Below are 19,819 nucleotides of genomic sequence, written 5' to 3'. Positions count from 1 at the left end.
ACAAGTTAGAGTTGGAATTATTTTTCATTGGATGATTATTTTGTTTCCAACCTATTTTAAGTTTGACAAAACTCATTTTTAATTTATTTTGGTTATATTAATTATGACGTTAGCCCTTTTCAATTTTGTGGCATCAAGTTGAACCAAAATTATTTAAAGATTGGTTCTTGAATTAATTTTTGGTTATGCACATAAAATTGAATTTATTTTCATTTTTTCCTAACTTAAACTTGTTTTATTTTCATTTTTGCCTAATATTAATTCTAAAATTAATTTAGAATAAATTATATATGTCACACAAAATCGGGATAAAATCTCGACACGCATGGATTGCGCTGATAGACATCGCGTAACACATGCGTGCGTATGAGGGTTAGGGCTGCTAGCCTTGGCCAACCTAACACACTCCAGTTCTCTCGATTCTATGGTATTTTGTGTTTTTACCGATTTTATTATTTTAATTGTGTTTAATTATTTTAATTAAAATAAAGGCTAGGCCTCGGGTTTTGATCGGCATTAGCAAAATTTTATTTGGAAAAATTTTTGGTTTACCGTCTTAATTAATCGAATTAATTAAGTTGGATGCGGAATTTAGTGGGAGCTTTATTATTTATTTGAACAATTTTATCGCGTTTAATCACATAATTGATTAACAACTTTGACTAGTTTTAATTAGGCGCGTTAATCGGAGTAACCACCTAAGTTAGTTACTAGTTTACGCGAAATATTGCATTATTATTTGTTTTCGTGGTAAAATGCATGGGTCGTATACAAATAGTGAATGGATGCGATCCGTTATGCATTTTTGTAAATCTAAATAATGTCTGCGAACCGTTGTGTATTTTTGTACCTTAATATTTAGATTAGTCCTAGTCGTAATTACTAGTAGTTGCATAATTGATGGTGATGTCTTGAAGACGGCGTTTCTAAGAAGACAAAGCCATAAAGTTGCAATGAAGACCCTTGAAGACTTGAAGACTCAAGGGGGCATGCTAGTTGCCAAATGCATCTTATACTTATATTTTTGATATATATTTATGTTTAATTATATGTGAATGATATGTTAGATGCATGTTTAGGATTTCGAATGTTGCGATGATTAATTAAGTTCGCTTAAATCAACAAACAAAGAAACCCTAGGCCCCTAAAATATTGAGTCAAATTTGCCATTCCAAAATAACACTTACCGAACTAATGAGAATAGTGATGGGCTACGCCAAAGCGAGGCATCACTACTTTCCTAGGAACGTAAGGTATAACGGGTATACAAGTTAATTTTTGTTAAACTCAATGATATCAGTAAGGAGTCCTTAGATGTCGTGGAAATGGAGATGAACGTCATAAAGAATTAAATGCGACGTATTATCGAACCAAGAATAGCTTGGAGCTATTTATCAAGGAGTTACTTACCTTAGAATAATAAGTGTTAAGACAAGGCAAAGCATGCTTAATCACTTGTTGATTATTTGGATCTTGGAATCGTTTTATTCTCGCCAAATGTGGACAAATTTAATGTGTGGATAAAAGACTTAATAAGCTTGAAATTTGCATGAATGTTTTAAAATTCAAACTTACTATTTCATGAATGGTTTTTCATTTCAAGTTCTTTCAATTATAGAAACATGTCTGCGAAAAATTAAAAACAACTAATTTTCGTTACGCTCAATTCTCGACAGGGAGAAATTGAGTGGGCAAAACTTTCTTGATTGGAAAAGGAACTTGCGTATAGTTTTCATGCAAGAGCAAAAGGAATACGTCCTTGATGAGGAAATGCCCGAGACATCCAATGAGGAAGTCACACAGGCTGCCCTAAGCCGATGGCAAACTGCCAATCGGGATGTTAAATGCATCCTATTGGCCACAATGTCTCCCAACCTTTGAAAGATTTTCTTTGAGAAGCAGACGACTTTTGAGATCATTTGTGAACTTTAGAATATGTTCCAAGAGCAGGCCCGAACTGAAAGGTTCGAAACCCAGAGGCAGATCCTTGAGAGAAAGCTCAAGAAAGGAGAGCCAGTCAACCCACATTTACTCTAATTGATTGGTTTATTTGAAAACATGGAAAAGCTTGTTGCGGGGTATTCGACCGAGATGACAATTGACATCATTCTCCATTTGTTGCACAAATGCTATGATCAGTTCAAGATAAACTATAACATGCACAGCATGGAGAAACCCTAACTGAGCTTCATGGAATGTTAAAGCAAGCCGAGTAAACGCTCAAGGATGAGGCGAAGCACGACATGCTTATGGTAAAAAAGGGCAAGCCATTCAAACGCACGGGCAAGAAGAAGAGAGGCTTTAAGGGGAAGGGTAAGAAGACCTTTCCGCTTAATTTTAAAGCAATCAAGTACCACAAGGACAAGAAGGTAGCCTCTTCTAAATCTACTTCTGAAAATTTCTACTGGAAGAAGATCGGACATTGGAAGAGAGATTGCCTCAAACTCAAGGAAGATAAGAAGAACGGAATCGTTACTTCTGGATCAGGTATTTTTGTTATAAACTTAAACTTCACTAGCACAACATCATGGGTATTATATACCGGATGTGGCTCACACCTTTATTCCAATTCTCAGGGACTAAGGAGAACTAGAAGGCTAAAGAAGGGAGAGGTTGAACTCCAGGTCGGCAATGGAGATTGAATTGCGGCCATATCCGTAGGAACTCTCAGTTTGTCTTTGCCCTCCGGGCTAGTTATAGAACTTGAAAATTGTTATCATGTTCTGAACGTTACCAAAAACATCATTTCAATTTCGGCATTGGACGCCAAAGGATTTGAATTCCAAGTAAAAGACGATCCATGTTCATTTTATCTCGATAATATTTTTTATCGTACGGCACATTTTGAAAATGGTCTTTATGTGCTTTCTTTAGACAAACAAGTTTATAATGTTAATGATACCACCAAGAGAGCCAAGACCATTGAGTCAAATCAAACATACTTGTGGCATTGTCGTCTTGGCCACATTCACATCAAGCGCATCAAGAAACTTCTACACGAAGGTATTCTTCACACATTCGATTTACAATTGTCTGAGAATTGCGAAGGATGCTTACTAAGTAAGATGATAAAGCAGTCATTCTCCAAGTTAGGAGAAAGGGCAGGTGACTTATTAGGCCTAATACACACCGATGTATGTGGCAAATGAGCACATCCGCAAGGAACGGTTATCGATATTTCATCACCTTCACGGTCGACTATAGTAGATGTGGATGTGTCTTCCTTATGTCAAACAAATCTGAATCATTTGAGAAATTCAAAGAATTTTAGAGTGAATTTGAAAACCAACTTGGAAAGACAATCAAAGCCCTTCGATTGGACCGAGGTGGTGAATATTTGAGCCATGAATTCGATGACCACATGAAAGAATATGTGTTGGACTTAGTGATTTTGATGATGACACAACCTCACTTACTTACAGACTAATAAGAGCTTGATTGTTTAAGTGTGTGATCAGATGCAATGACTAGGAGAATTAAGTGTCGTGTAAAGATACCATGAGGAACAGGAAAGCCAGAAATAGAGCTATCCAAAAAGAAGAGTTCCTTTGGAGGAACTAGTGCTTCATATATGGAGACTTAAGAAGAGAAGGTTCCCCTCAGGGAACAGAAGCTTCACCAGAGAAGAGAAGTTCCCCTTGAGGAACAAAAGCCTCGGAGTAGAAGCTTCATCAGAGGACATGAGGACAAAATATATTTTTATATTTTAGGATTTATATAAGTATAAGATATTAAGTTACACTCGAAAAATCTTTGTGGAATTGGTCTAAAAAGATAATATTTTGCTAGCATATTTTTAGGAAAGTAGTTAAGTTTAAAACGTTTATCTTTTTCTAACTAAAAAGAATTTATTTTATTTCTGATTTTTGAAAATATCTTTTGAAAATAAAATCTTCCATGTTTTCCAAAAACTTGCGGCCTACTCCCCATGATCTCTTTCATATCATGGTCAAAGCACATTAAGGAGTTCATGCTTCCTTGAAATTAAGAACATGTTCATCTTAGTGGGTTGGAGTAATGGCGTAATGGATTTGCTGCACAAAGGAGTTTTTCCTAAACGAATTTGATTTATAAATAGTCTTTGAAATCAGTTGGAAAGACTCACCCTTGCTCACATAAGTTTTCAAGCTTTAATTCGAGTTAAGTGTCAATTCCACATAAGTGATATAGAGTGTTCTTATCTTCTTATACTAGAGTTATTTATCTTTCAAGTTGTAATTTGGGGAATGGGGAAGTTTGAGTGAAGTTTTGTATGTGAGAAAGAGAAGAGAAAGAAAAGAGAAAGAGAAGAGAAAGAAAAGAGAGATAGAGAAGAGAAAAAGAAGAGAAGAGTAACAAGTTGAGTGACTTGTTCCTCGGGGTTTCAAGTTCGTTGAGGAACTTGAAGTTTGAGTCTTTAATTTATAATAGGAACACTTGCCCTATTCTAGTGAAGATTCTTTTCCCAAAATCCCAAGTGGTCGTGGTTTTTCTCCTTGTTAAGGCCAAGGAGTTTTCCACGTAAAAATCACTCTTGCATCTTTTAGTTCCTTCAGTTTATCTTTCTGTTCCTTTAGCTTACTTAGTTTTAATTCTGCAAAAAGTTTGGCTAAACTCTCATACTACAATTCAACCCCTCCTTGTAGTATTCATTGAAACAACAATATGGTTTTCTTTCAGAATTGACACCTCCAGGAACTCCACAATGGAACGGGGTATCCGAAAGGAGAAATCGAACCATGCTAAACATGGTACGATCGACAATGGGTCTTAGCGATATTCTTATCTCTTTCTAGGGACACGCACTTCTAACCGCGGCACTAACACTGAACCATGCTTTGTTAAAAGCTGTCGAAAAGACTCTATATGAATTATGGATGAAGAAGCCTCTAAGTTGTCTTTTCTCAAGATTTGGGTTTGCGAAGCATATGTCAAAAGATTAATTTCTAACAAACTTCACCTAAAATCTGACAAGTGTTTCTTTGTGGGATATCTAAAAGAAACCAAAGGGTATTACTTCTACAATAAATTCGAGAACAAAGTGTTTGTTGCTTGTGATGGTGTCTTTTTGGAGAAGAAACGTCTTTCCAAAATGACAAGTGGGAGGAAAATCGAACTCGATGAAATTCTAGAGGACGAGCAATATAGTCAAATTAACAGTCAAAGTGCTCCAACAACATCTGTTAACATTGGTCAAACTGTACAAAGTCAAAATGACAATGCAAATGCTCAATTCATTACCCTACATAGATCACAAAGGCCAAGATCTCAACCAGATAGATATCTCGGTGTTGTATTAACCGAGGATCAAGATATCCTAGTTATGGATGGAGATGAGCCAACGACCTACAAACAAGCTATGAAGAGCCCCAACACTTCAAAATGGCAAGAAGCCATGAAATCCGAGATGGACTCCATGTTTGAAAATCAAGTATTGGACTTGGTTGATTCACCCGAAGGTTACACAAGTACACCTATAGGTTGTAAATGGATTTTCAAGATGAAAATCGACAAAGACGGAAATGTATTTGTATACAAAGCTAGACTGGTAGTAAAAAGGTTACAGGAAAATTCACGGCATTGATTATGATGAAACCTTTTCTCTAGTTGCAATGCATAAGTCCGTCCGGATTATCCTAGCAATTGCTGCGTATTACGATTACGAAATATGGCAGGTGGACGTCAAAACCCCATTCCTAAATGGAATTTTGGAAGAAACTGTGTACATGACACAGCCTGAAGGTTTTGTTGATCCAAACAATGCTAGGAAGTTATGAAAGCTTAAGAAGTCCATTTATGGGTTGAACCAAGCAAGCAGAAGTTGGAATCTGCGATTCAACGAAGCTATAAGCAAGTTTGGTTTTATCAAGAATCCAGATGAGTCTTGTGTTTACAAGAAGGTTAGTAGGAGTGACATCGCTTTCCTCGTCTTATATGTCGACGACATATTGGTCATTGGAAATAGCATTCCAATGTTAGAGTCTATAAAGGCTTGGCTTGGAAAATGGTTTTCATTGAAAGACTTGGGAGAGGCACGGTATATATTGGGTATCAGGATCTATAGGGATAGACCGAAGAGGATGATTGGATTGAGCCAAAGTACTTACATCGATAAGGTACTGGCTCAATTAAATATGTAGGAGGCCAAAAGAGGTCACCTACCTATGTCACTTGGCATAACCATAAGCAAGAAGCAGTGGCCAAAGACACCTGATGAGCGAGAAAGGATGAATCAGATTCCATATGCTTCGCTTTTTGGATCGATCATGTATTCCATGATATGTACTAGGCCGGATGTATCATATTTAAGTGCTACAAGCTGATACCAATCAGACCCATGAGAGGCGCATTGGACTGCGGCCAAGAATATCCTAAAGTACTTGAAAAGGAAAATGGATAAATTTCTAGTCTATGGTGGGAGTAATGATTTGGTTTGAATGTTACTCTGACGCAAGCTTCCAAACAGACAGAGAAAACTTCAAGTCGTAATCATGATATATATTCTGTCTAAATGGAGAGGCGTTTAGTTGGAAGAGTGCTAAGCAAAGCACGATTGCATATTCTACAACTGAAGCTGAATACTTGGCAGCTTCTGAAGCAGCAAAGGAGGCAGTTTTGTTTTGCAAGTTCGTTGGTAAACTTGATGTTGTACCCTCCATCAAGGGTCCAATAGATCTCTATTATAACAACAATGAAGTTATTGCTCAGGCCAAAGAGCCAAGGGAACATCAGAAGGTCAACCATGTCAAAAGGCGTTTTCACATGATAAGGGAATAGAAAACCGAGGGTGAAATCAGAATTTGTAAAATTGGAACGGACGACAATGTAGCCAATCCATTCACTAAACCTCTGCCTCAAGTGAAACACAACAAGCACGTTGAGGCAAAGGGAATCAAGCACGTTGGAGATTGGCTTTGATTTCCCTAATTATGTGTTTTAATTAAATTTGGATATTTTAATGTAAGACACTATGTTGAACCATTAAGTTGTTTTGAGTAATTTAAATTTTATGCAATTTATATTTAATTATGGTTTAGAATTAAATAATGAGTCCATTCGATTTTAGGAATATTCAAAATAAGGTATCTTGGATAAAGAAACACTTATTAAGTGAACGTTGAATATTATAATCGAAAATTATCCCTAATCAAGGTCATTTAAATGTTGGACGATTACTGACCACTTGAGATTAGTCTGTAGTATGATTTATAGCACCGTTTCTTGTGCTACAAGGACGTGATTGTCATAAATCATTTGCACGGGTATTGGTTTAGAATCATACTGGATTGACCTATGAGAATAATTTATGAGATTAAAAATCGTCATAAGTATATTTCTCATTATGACTATCAGAACCACTTTCCTCGACCATGAGTATTGCAAGTTCTCTTGTTTGAGTACTAGTCCGTTTTGATGTCTATCAAACGTCTTCCTTACATGGGATTATAACGGCAACACTCGGGCAGATAGGTCCTCTTAGTAAGAGAAGCTTATAGTACAAGACTGGGAATGTCCCCCTATTAAATAAATAGGGAACATGTTTTGTTGTTTACAAGGCCTGTCGATCAGCGAGACTATGAAAATGCATGGCCGTGCTCAGATGAACTTTTGAAATCATCTGCTTATTGATAGTCAAACTCAAATATCAAGAAACACTTAGGGACGTAATAAGGATGACGAATAATCTTACCTTATAGTTCATGAAGAGACAATAAGTGACATAGGAAATAGGTTTACACTAAAACCGCACTTGTCCGGAAGGACAAGTGGGAGATTGATAGGAATGGTATCCTTTGAACAAGTGAGGTCAAGTGATCAGAATGCCTAGCTAGAGGCCACTTCCGATCAGTAATATTAATTATAAATTAATATTACAGCTTAATCTTGACTGAACCCTATGGGTCACACCCAACCAAGTAACTGATCCGTGACGACGAATTAATCCGAAGGAATTAATGAGTAGTTAGAGTATTACGAGCATAGACGTTAGATATTGAGCTAGGAGCTTCGAAACCGAGCGTCTCAAGTCGAGTTGAATTAAGGAAATGATGAGACGGTAAAATCAAGCAAACAACAAGTAATAAATATCCCTGGCCTCGAAATGCCCCGAGTAAATCCAAGGGCTAGGATAACATAAGTAGCCTAGTTTGATGCCGCAAGGTAGTACTCGGCCGCAAGCTCAACATCGCCGAGCATGCTGGCCGAATTTACCTTACGCGTGTCAGGTGGCTAGAAAGCCCTTGCTGCAAGCATCGCTGCTCGCTAGCAAGGGGCAGGCTGGCAGTATCCCTCGCAAAGCAAGGCACCAGCTGTGGCATGGCACGTAGACCTCGCTAGCGAGAGCAGCACCAAGCAATAGTACGCATGCGTGCGCGGCATGGCTCCTGGGCTGCCGCACATACTACCGACCTGGACAACCCAGCTGAAGCACAAGGCAGCCTGCTAGGCGTGCCTTGGTTTCCAAGCTCGGGTAGCCAGTTGGCGGCTTGTACATGCGTGTGCCATGTGGGAGCCAGTTTTTGGTGAGGAGCCTTGTGGAGCAAGGGAAATTGGTCCCCTCCCCTTGGTTGTCCTCACCTACCCTTGATCATATTACGCCACTTGTTGTTTGTTGATTGTTTTTCCTTTTTCTTTATAATTTTGATTTAAATTAAAATAGAAAAAGGGATTTTACTAACTCTCCCAAATTGATGGGAGAGAAGAATGTTCTAGGGATTTTTTATCATGGGAAAGTAGGTCGTTGGGACTACTAACCTAAATCAAATTAGAAATTCATAGCCTAAACTTACACTAAGCTAGTTAGTGGGAAGTAAAGGGTCGAAAATCCTCAAGGAAACGGTGTATTGCACAATCAAGCAAAATTAAGAATCTATTGCAAGTAACAAGGGGTATTTTGAGTGGTTTTTGTGAATATCAATGATCAAATTAACTATTACAAATATTACAGCAAACTAATTAAGAAAGTTCAAACTAGAAACACTCAAATATGGAATGAAAAACTAGAATTGAGAGAAATATGATCAAATCACTAGGGAGATCGAGGGGGTTCCTATCATAATCAACTAAGACAACAATGATAATCAACATGGATTCATGCCAAGGAATACAAACTCTACTCAAATAACTTATTCCCATGAAATTACTCAAGTAAATTGATGAATTAGACCCAACCTAAACTAGATAATTCCCATGCATCTAATTTAGAACTTCAAATATTGGAATTAAAGTTACAAATCTTTAGGGTGTATGCCAACGGGAGGCTTTGCAAGTTCGTGATTGAATTGAACTCGACTCCATGGTTTGGGTGAATTTAATAACTCGGATGAACCCTTATTTCCATGAGCATTTTTGGGTCGATAGAGCTTAAATTCCCCGGGCCTAAGATGTATGTAGAACACACACGTTTTTTCAGAAAAAATCGAAGGAAGCTATTAATGAGAAAAAGAACAGAACCACTAGAAGATTTTTATAGGCACCGTGACACGGTACAGTACACCTCGTGGCAGTGTCATGTATCGTGTCACGGTGCTTCTACCGTTACACGGTGCTTGTAAAATTCAAGCAGTGCCTCGTTTTGTTCGATCGTGATCAGGTTATCCAATTTTTCCTATGGGCGAACCTAAAATACGACGTTAAAACTTCTATGTATATGCAAATAAATGCCAATTTAATCACAGGAATACGATTCAAGAATCTTTCATGTCTCATCCACTCATCTTAATTAAATACCGATCACTGAAATCGATAAATAACCAAGAATATCCCCAGTGGAGTCGCCAAATTGTAGGTGTCGTTCGAAGCGCGCCTACGTTAGCATGTTGTCAATATGCTTGTCACTCATAGGAAGTGGGAACTAACATATACTATTAGGGACAAATGAAGTAGGGAGCCGTCAACAAGTTTGTAAGGAACTTGTAAACCGTTCACGGATCATAAAAGGCAACAACGATAAAAGGGACAATGAATGGCAACAACGATTGACCCATGAAAGTTACACCCCATTCATAATCCATGAGATTACTAACTTCATATGATTCGGAACCACGAAAGGAGTATTAGGGATGATGGTACGAAGTGAGTCATGGAGTCACATTTGCCCGTATTGGCCTCTACTCGATTCTTATAGTGAAAAGTGATTCCTGCGATCTCAAAGGCATACAAACAAAGATTCAATTCACTCCAAGCTATTATTATGTTAAATTGATTGAATACTAATACAACATATAATTCTAAAATATTTGTGATCACTTGATTTAATAACAAGATTAAAAGGAACCTAAACTGGTTGTCTAAATTATCTTATTAGGTGTGATTTTCATATACATATTCCCTTTAACATGCAATATGGTGATCATAATAATAATAGAATAAACATTAATATTGGAAGCAATTTAACCATAATAACATTAGTCAAATCAAATTATAATAATAACCCTAATCATGATACTAGCAATATTAAAAATAATAAGAGTAATTAGGTGAATTAATTACTCACTTTCCACGTTTCCTTGAATTGCTACATCATGAATAAATTGTTAGTAACTTCAATAAAAATATAAATCAAATTGAAATTTAATTAAATTAAAAGTAAAGTTGATTTGGTCCAAACCCTCAGTTAATTATACCTTTCACGCCTTGGTTTAAGGACGGAACCTCGGGTCAAGTATGGAATCCTTGGAGTGTTTAGGAGAAGTATTATGAGAGAATAGGGAGGCTAGTATTTAGGCTAGAGCATAAGAGGGAGAAGAGAGAATGATTTGATGTCATGTATTGCAAAAATGAGGGGGGTATTTATAGAGAAAATGAACAAGGGGATGCACAAAACCCTAGAAAAACCCTAATTGGGAACCGTGACACAGTGTGTGTATTGTGACACGGTACTGGGCACCGTGGTACGGTACAGTACACCGTGTCACGGTGTACGATTTGTCCAAAAATGCGTCTAAATTCATTTAGCACGTGAGAAAAAATGCAAAAAAGACACGTAAAATCACTGTGACACGGTGAAGAATACCATGACACGGTACAATGCACTGTGCCATGTTGGCATGCACCATGACGCGGCGGTTTAGCTGTTGCGCGGTAAATCTAGTTTTTTACGTGTTTTTAAAACTATGATAACTTTTGATCTGTAACTGAAAATAAGCGTATAATGTATCGTTTAAAACCTTATCAAGTCTACTTTCCAACCCAATTAAAATCAGGTCAAAATCATTTGTAGATTTTATTATATTGCCGTTTTAGTAAAAGGGCGTCGGTTTTGGGCCGAGTTTAGTGTTTTGCTCTTATCTTCGTCGTTTTAAATCGAAATTGGGCTTATGATATATCGTTGGAAAGATTATTGAAAGGAATATCCATGAAAATAATAATTGGGCCAAAATTATAGGGCCATAAAATCAGTTCAGATCGGTTTTGTGGTGTGGACACGAAAAGAAGAAAATAAGTAATGCTCTAGATGAAAAAACGAAATTGGCACCGGTTCAAAACCCTTTAATGCCACCGGTTTGAACCGGTGCCAATGTGGGGGGTGCCAATTACTAGTTTGAAAAGCCATCGATTCAAACCGGTGGCAAAAATGGTTTTGGCACCGGTTAATCAGTGCCAGTGCCAAAAGTGCCCAAAAATTTAAATTTTTTTTTTCACTTAACAATTAAATTAACTAAAAAAAATAACAACATCACAATATAAATCGAATTGGTTTCAATATAATCCAAAATTTACAATATATAATAAAAAAAAAATTACAATATAGATCAATTACAACATATAAAAAAATAAAAAAATTACATTATAAATCATAAAAAAATTACTCCCTACAATATACTCGTAATTCAAAAAAACAATTACAATATAAATAAAAAAAATAAACCCCATACACATATCAATATTCTTAAATAATCAATGTACCTGCACCAATTAAAAAAATAAAAAAATAAAAAAAATGAATTAATAAAAATAAGCTTCGGAAAAAAACAAAAACAAAAAAAAAACCAGAAATTCAATCCAAAAAATTCAAATCCAGAAAAAAAAAAGCAGAAATTCAAACACAGGAAAAAAAATAAAAAAAAAACCTAGAAATTAAAATCGAAAATCAAAATCGAAATTAAAAAAAATCAAAATCGAAAAAAAAAACCAAAACTGAAATCGGAAAAAAAAATCCAAAAAATCGAAAAAAAAAACCAATTAAAATTTGAAACCCAAAAATCAAAATCGAAATTAAAAAAAAAAAGTGAAAATCGAAAAAAAAGAACCAAAATTGGAATCGAAAAAAAAAACAAAATCCAAAATAAAAAACAATTAAAATTGAAACCCAAAAATCAAAATCAAAATTGAAACCCAAAAATCAAAATCGAAATTAAAAATAAGTCAAAATCGAAAAAAAAAAAACAAAATCCAAAATAAAAAACAATTAAAATTGAAACCCAAAAATCAAAATCGAAATTAAAAATAAGTCAAAATCGAAAAAAAAAAAAAATTGAAATCGAAAAAAAAAACCTAGAAATCGAAACTAAATAAAAACAAAATTGAAAAAAAAACCCAACTAAAATCGAATTGAAATGGGGAAAAAAAAACCAGAAATCGAAAAAAAACAATTGAAATCGAAAAAAATAAACCAGAACTCGAAAACAAAAACCCAGAAATGGAAATCGAATAAAAATCGATTAAAATAAAAAAAATTGAATAAAAATCGATTAAAATCTCAGAAAATGGTGTTACATGTCTTCGTGGTGGTTTTTGTGGTGGTCTTCGTGGTCGTGGTAGAAGGAGATGAGAAAGAGAAGGAGGAAGTGGTGGTCTTCGTGGCTTGTGGTCTTCATGGCTCGTGGTGGTCTTGAGTGAGCACTGAGCTTTAAGTGGTAGAACGAAGGTGATGAGAAGGAAAGGGGAGGAGAGGAGAGAGAAAGAGAAGGAAAGAGGATGAGAGGAGAGAGAAAGAGCAGAGCGGCTGATGAGAGAAAGCGTAAGCTTTGGGGGGATTTAAGGGGTGGGTTTTTTTTTTAGTATTAAATGGCACCGGTTCACTTGAACTGGTGGGTTTATGTTTTTGCCTTCTGTTTGTAGTGAACCGGTGCCTTATATACTGGTTCATTAGGCCGCCAATTTTTTAGCCCATTTTTGCCACCGGTTTGGACTGAACCGGTGGCAATAAGGGGGTGCCTTTTTGATATTTTTTACTAGTGATGGTTTGGGGAAATGGGCTAAGAATTGGGTTGGTTTATGAAATTTATTGAATGGAAATATGGATTAAGCACTCCAAAGATTAAATAATCAACCTGAACAATAATGACGGTGAAAGGTTGTTCATCATCGGGTTTGGTTTTGGGGAGACATTTTTAGGTGTTTACAATAATACTTTAGAACCTTATTGAATGCTACATGTTGGAACTTTGTAAGCATTGGAAAGAATGAGTCATTAGGAGTAGGGAATTCATGAAAGGCATATACCATTCCATAATCCCAAGCTTTTTAATGTATCCTAATGAATGGAGCATCCCGATTAAGAGGATATGGAATGATGCGTAATGCTTTTACTTTAGAGTTTTTGGAAACTCTACTCTTTCTCCCCATAGATTTCGACCATCAAAGAATCTACTGGATTTTGTCACCACTAGCTCGTACCATGCTCTAAATTCATTACCTCTTACTTTATTAAGTATTATATTTCGTAAATCAGGGATGAGTTGAATTAACATAATTGTTACTTCAAACATCAATAGACTTTGGACTACTCGTTGGAAACCCTTGATTAAACCATCTCGTGAACATTGTTTTGCTAAAAATGATCAAGCCTTGCATTAAGGCCCAACTAGAGGGTGAAACCCACTCCATTGCTTTTTCCGTTTCATCAATGAGAGTTTTCCTTTCAGCATCCATATTTTGAAGTTGGTGTGCATAAGGTTTTTGTGTTGTTTTGAGCTTCTTCGACGACATTAGCCAATTCCCTGGTCAAGCTATATGCCAAAGAATTCTTCGATCTCTGTATATGTTTAACAGTAAAAGATAATTGTTTAAGCCATAATTGCCAACGCATGAGTCTCCCTTGCGCTTGCATATTAGACAAATTCTTTAAAACCAAGTATGCCTTTGCAATATGTTCTTATTAAGAACTGCTTAGGGGCTAAGAAGATTAAGAACTTCTCGATCCCTCTAATGACTCCAAGGATTTTCTTTTTGCATTGTAGGATAATTTAATTCAGCTTTATTAATGAAAGGAATAGTGTCTTTCGAACAAGTGTATTATTCCGATGAGGGGGTTCAGAATTATTAGAAAGCTAATTTTTCAGTGAGGTCAAGTGATCGGAATGCCGGGTGGAGGCCGCTTCCGATCAGTAATATTAATGCATAATTAATATTACAGCTTAATCTTGATTGAACCCTTCGGGTCACACCCAAGCAACTAACGAGCCGAAGCGACGAATTAATTAGGAATTAATTAATAAGTCGACCGAGTAATTAATAATTAGATGTTGGAAATTCGAGGTTGGAGCGTCGAAAGTCGAGTCGAAAATAGTAAAAGACGAGAAATGAAAATAATAATAAATCAACAAAGACCAAAATACCCCTAGCATCGGAATGCCCCAAGCAAACTGAGTGCTAGGGGCATATGGCCTAGCATGGTGGCTAGCATGCGCACCAAGCCGAGCCTAGGCTGGCTGGTGCATGCTAGCGCACCAATGCTAGCATCGCAAAGCTGGGCGCTGCCTATTGCGTGCATTGTCTAGCAGCCATGCCGCAGCAGCAAACCGCAGCAGCTAGCACGCTAGGCGCGCCAGCCCGCAGCAGCATGGCTGGGCCATTGCGTGTTGCCTAGCAAGCTGGGCTTCGACCTAGCAGCCTGCAAGCAATGCGTGGCTTGCTAGGCCGTGGCAGCTGGTAGCCCGCACCAATGTGCGAGGCATGCTGGCAGGCAGCAGCTAGTAGCCCGCACATTGTGCCCGGCGTGCTGGCAGCTAGCCTCGGCCAAGCAGCCCGCACTTGGTGCGTGGGCTTGCTGAGCCGTAGCACATGGCATCCCACCTTGGGTGCCTTGGTTCCCAAGTGTGGGTGCCACATGGCGCAAAATAAATGGGAGTTGGGGCATTGAGGTGGCCGGTTTTGGGAGAGGGAGTGGGGAGCAAGTTTGGTCCCCCCTCTTCTAAATGGTCCTCACCTAATCTCTCACATGAGCTTGCCACTTGTTGATTTATTACTAGTTTGATTATTAATTTTATTTTAGCTTAAAATAAAATGGGAAAATCAAATTCTCCCACATTGATGGGAGAGCTTTTCACACTCATGATTTTTCCTATAAATACCCAAGTTGGGGTATTGGAAAAATCACTTGAGTAAGAGTTGAAAAAGGCATCACTAGTAGTGAAAACCTTTGAACTCAAGAGTTGAAAAAGGCATCACCTTTGTGAAAACCTTTGAACTCAATTACTCAGGTTTCGGTCGGGCCTTGCTAACTCCAAGGCATTGGACCTAGTCGGTGTTCGAGTTGTGGGTGGACTTTCGTTAGAGGTCATCGTATTTTCGAGGCTAGCTTTCGAAGAGCCCATCGAGGTCGGGCGAAGCACGCGTCAAAGGTATAATTATTATCTTAATCTTGTCATTTAGTTAATTATATTTATCGTTTTATTTATTGCGAGTGCGGTCTTGGTTTTGGGTTTGTTTCCGCGGTAAGTCGGACTCACCAAACCCTAACAATTTAAACTTCCACTACTATATCTACAAAGTCTTTCTACTTCTTTGATTTTTAACACCGCACTCCAGTGCTCACTACTAGCATCTGTTTCAAGGATTAAATCATCTCCACTAGTAGATAGTGTTAGTACAGGAAGATTTTTACACATAACTTTTAAATCTTTAACAATTTTGGAATACTTTCCTTTCAGTTCCAAGTTACTTCTTTCTTGAGTTTTGTTGTAATGGTTTCTTAATAGAGCAAGATTCTCTATGAAATCAGAAGCATGGGTTAAACATCCTAGAAATATTTCTAGTTGTTTTCTATCTTCATTTTTATCTGGGAATTTTTCAATCTTTTCCAGAATATGTTTTTGCAATATTATTTGTCTTGCTTTAATCTCTAATCCTAGAAACTCAATTTCTCGTTTAGCATAAACACATTAATCCTTCCCGAGGATTATACCATGCTCAGCTGATTTTTGAGTTACAGCTTTAAGATCATTCTTATGTTGTTCTAAATCTTTTGAGAATATTAAAATATCATGTATGTAAACCAAACAACAATAATTAAGTTCTCTAATAATATTATCCATTCTTCTCTGAAATATCGGTGGAGCATTTTTTAACCCAAAAGGCATCACTAACCATTCATAATGCCCTTGAGGGGCACTAAATGTAGTTAATGTAATGCTTTCTTCTTCCATTTTAATTTTCCAATAACCACTTTTATAATCCATTTTAGAAAATCGTGTGGCTCCTTGTATTCTATTATATAACATGGTTTTATTAGGAATATAATAGCCATCAAAGACAATATTATCATTCAGCTGCTCATAACTAATGACCATTCTAGCTTTACTCCCTCCGTGTTTTAATAAGTGTTACAGTTTGACTAAGCACGCATGCCGAGATATGACTTTGACCATTAATTTATTTAATCATATGGTAATAAAATTATAGGAAAATTCATATTATGAAAGTATACATTATAACGAATCCAACAATGTATTATACAACATCATTTGTTTTTTTTATATATTGTGAATTAATCAAGTCAAAAATATTATATGAATAGTGAAAAAAGTCAAACTGTAACACTTATTAAAACACGGAAGGAGTACCTCCGTTTTCTTCTGCATGATTCCTTACCATGAATGTTGGACTATCATGAGGACTTTTCTAATACTAATCAACTTTTTATTCAACAATTCTTTTATTTGTTCGTCAAATTCCAATATATCTTGGTAGGTATAAACCATTTGTCTTACTCTAATAATCTTATTATGATTTGTTAGAGTTATCTTAGCAAATGCCTTATCCTTTTCCCAATGTTCTAATGTATTTGTTGAATATAATTTTTCACATAATTTTTCTTGCTGCTTACTTCTCTGATATATTAATGATGAATCACAATCAGACATTCTAAGTGTAACCTCTCGTTGTGTAGGTGTAACCCTATCACCACGCTGGCTGCGCGTAAATTCCATAGTCTAATGAGTTTAAGCCTTTGTTATTTTTTGTATAGGAACATAATGACCATAAATAGTAAAGGTTATTTGATCAATGGTTTGAGTGCATGGAGAATATAACCTTTGAAAGTTATTTCCTATTATCATATCATGACTAGGTTAATCAGTAGCCCATAAAATAGGAATAATGCAGTGAACTCCTACATTTTCTATTGTTAATTCTTTAATTATTTCCGTATGCATCATGACTATATTATTAGAAATTCTAACTTGCATATCATTTTTAGACTTTTTCCATAAGAATTCTGGAAATAATGACCTTTTTCTAAAACATGTAGAACAACCACTATCAATATATGTACATAATTTATATTTATTATAATCTTCAATGCATAAATCCATTGGAATATAAATGATAGTAGGATTAGTACTGGATATTTCATTACAAGTTTCCGTTTGCATATTGAATTCATCTTCATATACTGGTTCACTCACAGTTTTGGTTTTATATCCAATTAACTTTCTTTTATCAATAATAGAATTATTCGGATCTTCACGCAATTCTAAGTTAGAGCATAAACCAATATCTATATTATGTCTTGCTAGTTGCTTTAAGGATTTCTTAGCTTCATATTTTTCATTTAACTTTTTTATTAAAGCTAATATTTCTTCTTTATCTTCTTTGGGTTTCTCATTGACTTGTTTTTCCATCCTTATTATAGTTGAACTTTGTCTACTTAGACTTGGTGTTCTAAGACTCATACTTCTCTGCATTTTAGGATTTGTAGTCAACCTAATATGAAGTAATCCTTATTCATCAATTAACATCTTACTTGACCTATTTTTTATTGTAGGATTCATGAAGAGTTCTTTCCAAGTTTTTTCAATTTTAATCTCATTAGGATTTACTTTTATAGGTGTAATTTTCTTCTTAGGGCCTCCTCCTTGCTCATATTTCTGAGCATCTACTATTTGTTTCTTGAAAGATAAATCTATAGTGTTAACAAATTTATAGACGACCTTCCATCTTAATTATATAGGTCGAGTTCTTTTATGCATGTTTACTCCATCAGTTAATAACTTGATTGCTAGAAACTTTGGAGCATATGAATCTTCTAAGCTCACATAGTATCTAGGTTCACATATATAACTTATAGTTCCTTGACTTAAGCTACAAGTGATACCACTAATGATTTGCTCATAGAACTTTTTATGCCTAATATCACAAATAAAGCTTAAACATTTAATATTTTTACCAAAATCTTGTAAAGGAGTTATGTATACTTGCACTCCACCAATACAAATATAACTATAATTTCCTTTTTCTTTATGGTTCTTAATGTTTTTCCAGTTTATGATATTAATTTCTACTGCTTTCTTTTCACATTCCTTGATTACTATACTTCTTTCCATTTCTTCACATACATATTAAGTTCTTGTTTTAAAGAAAGAAGTTTTAAATATTTTATCTTTAGTATCTGAGGAAAATTCTAACTTTCTTTGTTCATTTGGTGTAGGCCTTTATCATCAATAGAATACTCAGCTCTCTTTAGTTAACCTATAGTCATTTTACTTTTATACTCATCGTCTGATTCTGAGTTTTCTAACACTTCCCCTTCCATCATATTGTTTATTTGTTCATAATTTTCATCTTCAAACTCACTGTCTTCAGGTTCTTCATTGTACTCAATTTCTTCTTCTATTATTTCTACTATTCTTTTATTATTACTAGAAGCCAATTCTAAAGCCTCGTCTTCTGGTATTTCTATGTAGCCCCAACTACCTAGGCTTCCATTAATTTTTTTATTAGATTTCTTAGATTCATTAGCATAATGTCCTAATTCTCCAAAAGACTAACACTTGCATGTTTTTTTTTTTTTTTTTTTTCTCAGGACAATATGTTGCCTTTCTAAAAAAACCTAGGTTTTCTATATTATAGTGTTTATAGAACTTCTTATTATAGGTTTCTTCTCTTGATCTGTCAAATTTATTTTTCTTATAATTCCTTTTCTTATTAAAGTTCTTTCTTTTACATCCATAGTTATTTGGAAAATCCCAACAAGTCAGAAATTGTCTCTTCATTTGTTGAGTTCAAGCAACCTCTCTACATTTCTTTTCAATCCATTTTCTTAAAAAAAAACAATTCTATTACATAAGGCATCCCTAGCTAAGAACTTTTCTTTCCATTCTTAGTATTTGTCACTAATTTATCGTAGGACATTCCAAGATTTGTTTCATTTTCACCAATTTTATAGTAATACATTTCAAATTCCATAATGTAGCTTTCGACATATTTCATATTACAAATGGACAAATTACTTAGTTTTCTTTGATATCCCAATCGTTTTTCATTAGGATCAGCTCTATAACCAATGAATTCTAACTCAATGTATTGATATAACTGTCTAAACTTTCTAGTAGGAGATTCACTATCTCTTAATGTAGTTTTGACTTCTTCATCTATACCATCATATTAGTCTTCTACACAGCCATAAAAACTATGTTCAATATAGTTTAAGAAATTTTCAAAAGTCCATTCAGTGTTTAAATTAAGTACAGTACTCATATTCTTTTTGCACTTATCTAAAACATCTTGTCTATCTCTCACTCCATCTAATTTAAGCTTATAACCAGTTTGACTTATGGGTTCAAGAGTTACATCTTCTTGTTTAGGTATTTTGTTAGGCATGACCTTGACACTAAAC

The sequence above is a fragment of the Chenopodium album genome, chromosome 17, assembly GCF_948465745.1.
Source record: "Chenopodium album chromosome 17, dcCheAlbu1.1, whole genome shotgun sequence".
NCBI lineage: Eukaryota > Viridiplantae > Streptophyta > Magnoliopsida > Caryophyllales > Amaranthaceae > Chenopodium > Chenopodium album.
Note: the sequence above shows the minus strand (reverse complement) of the source record.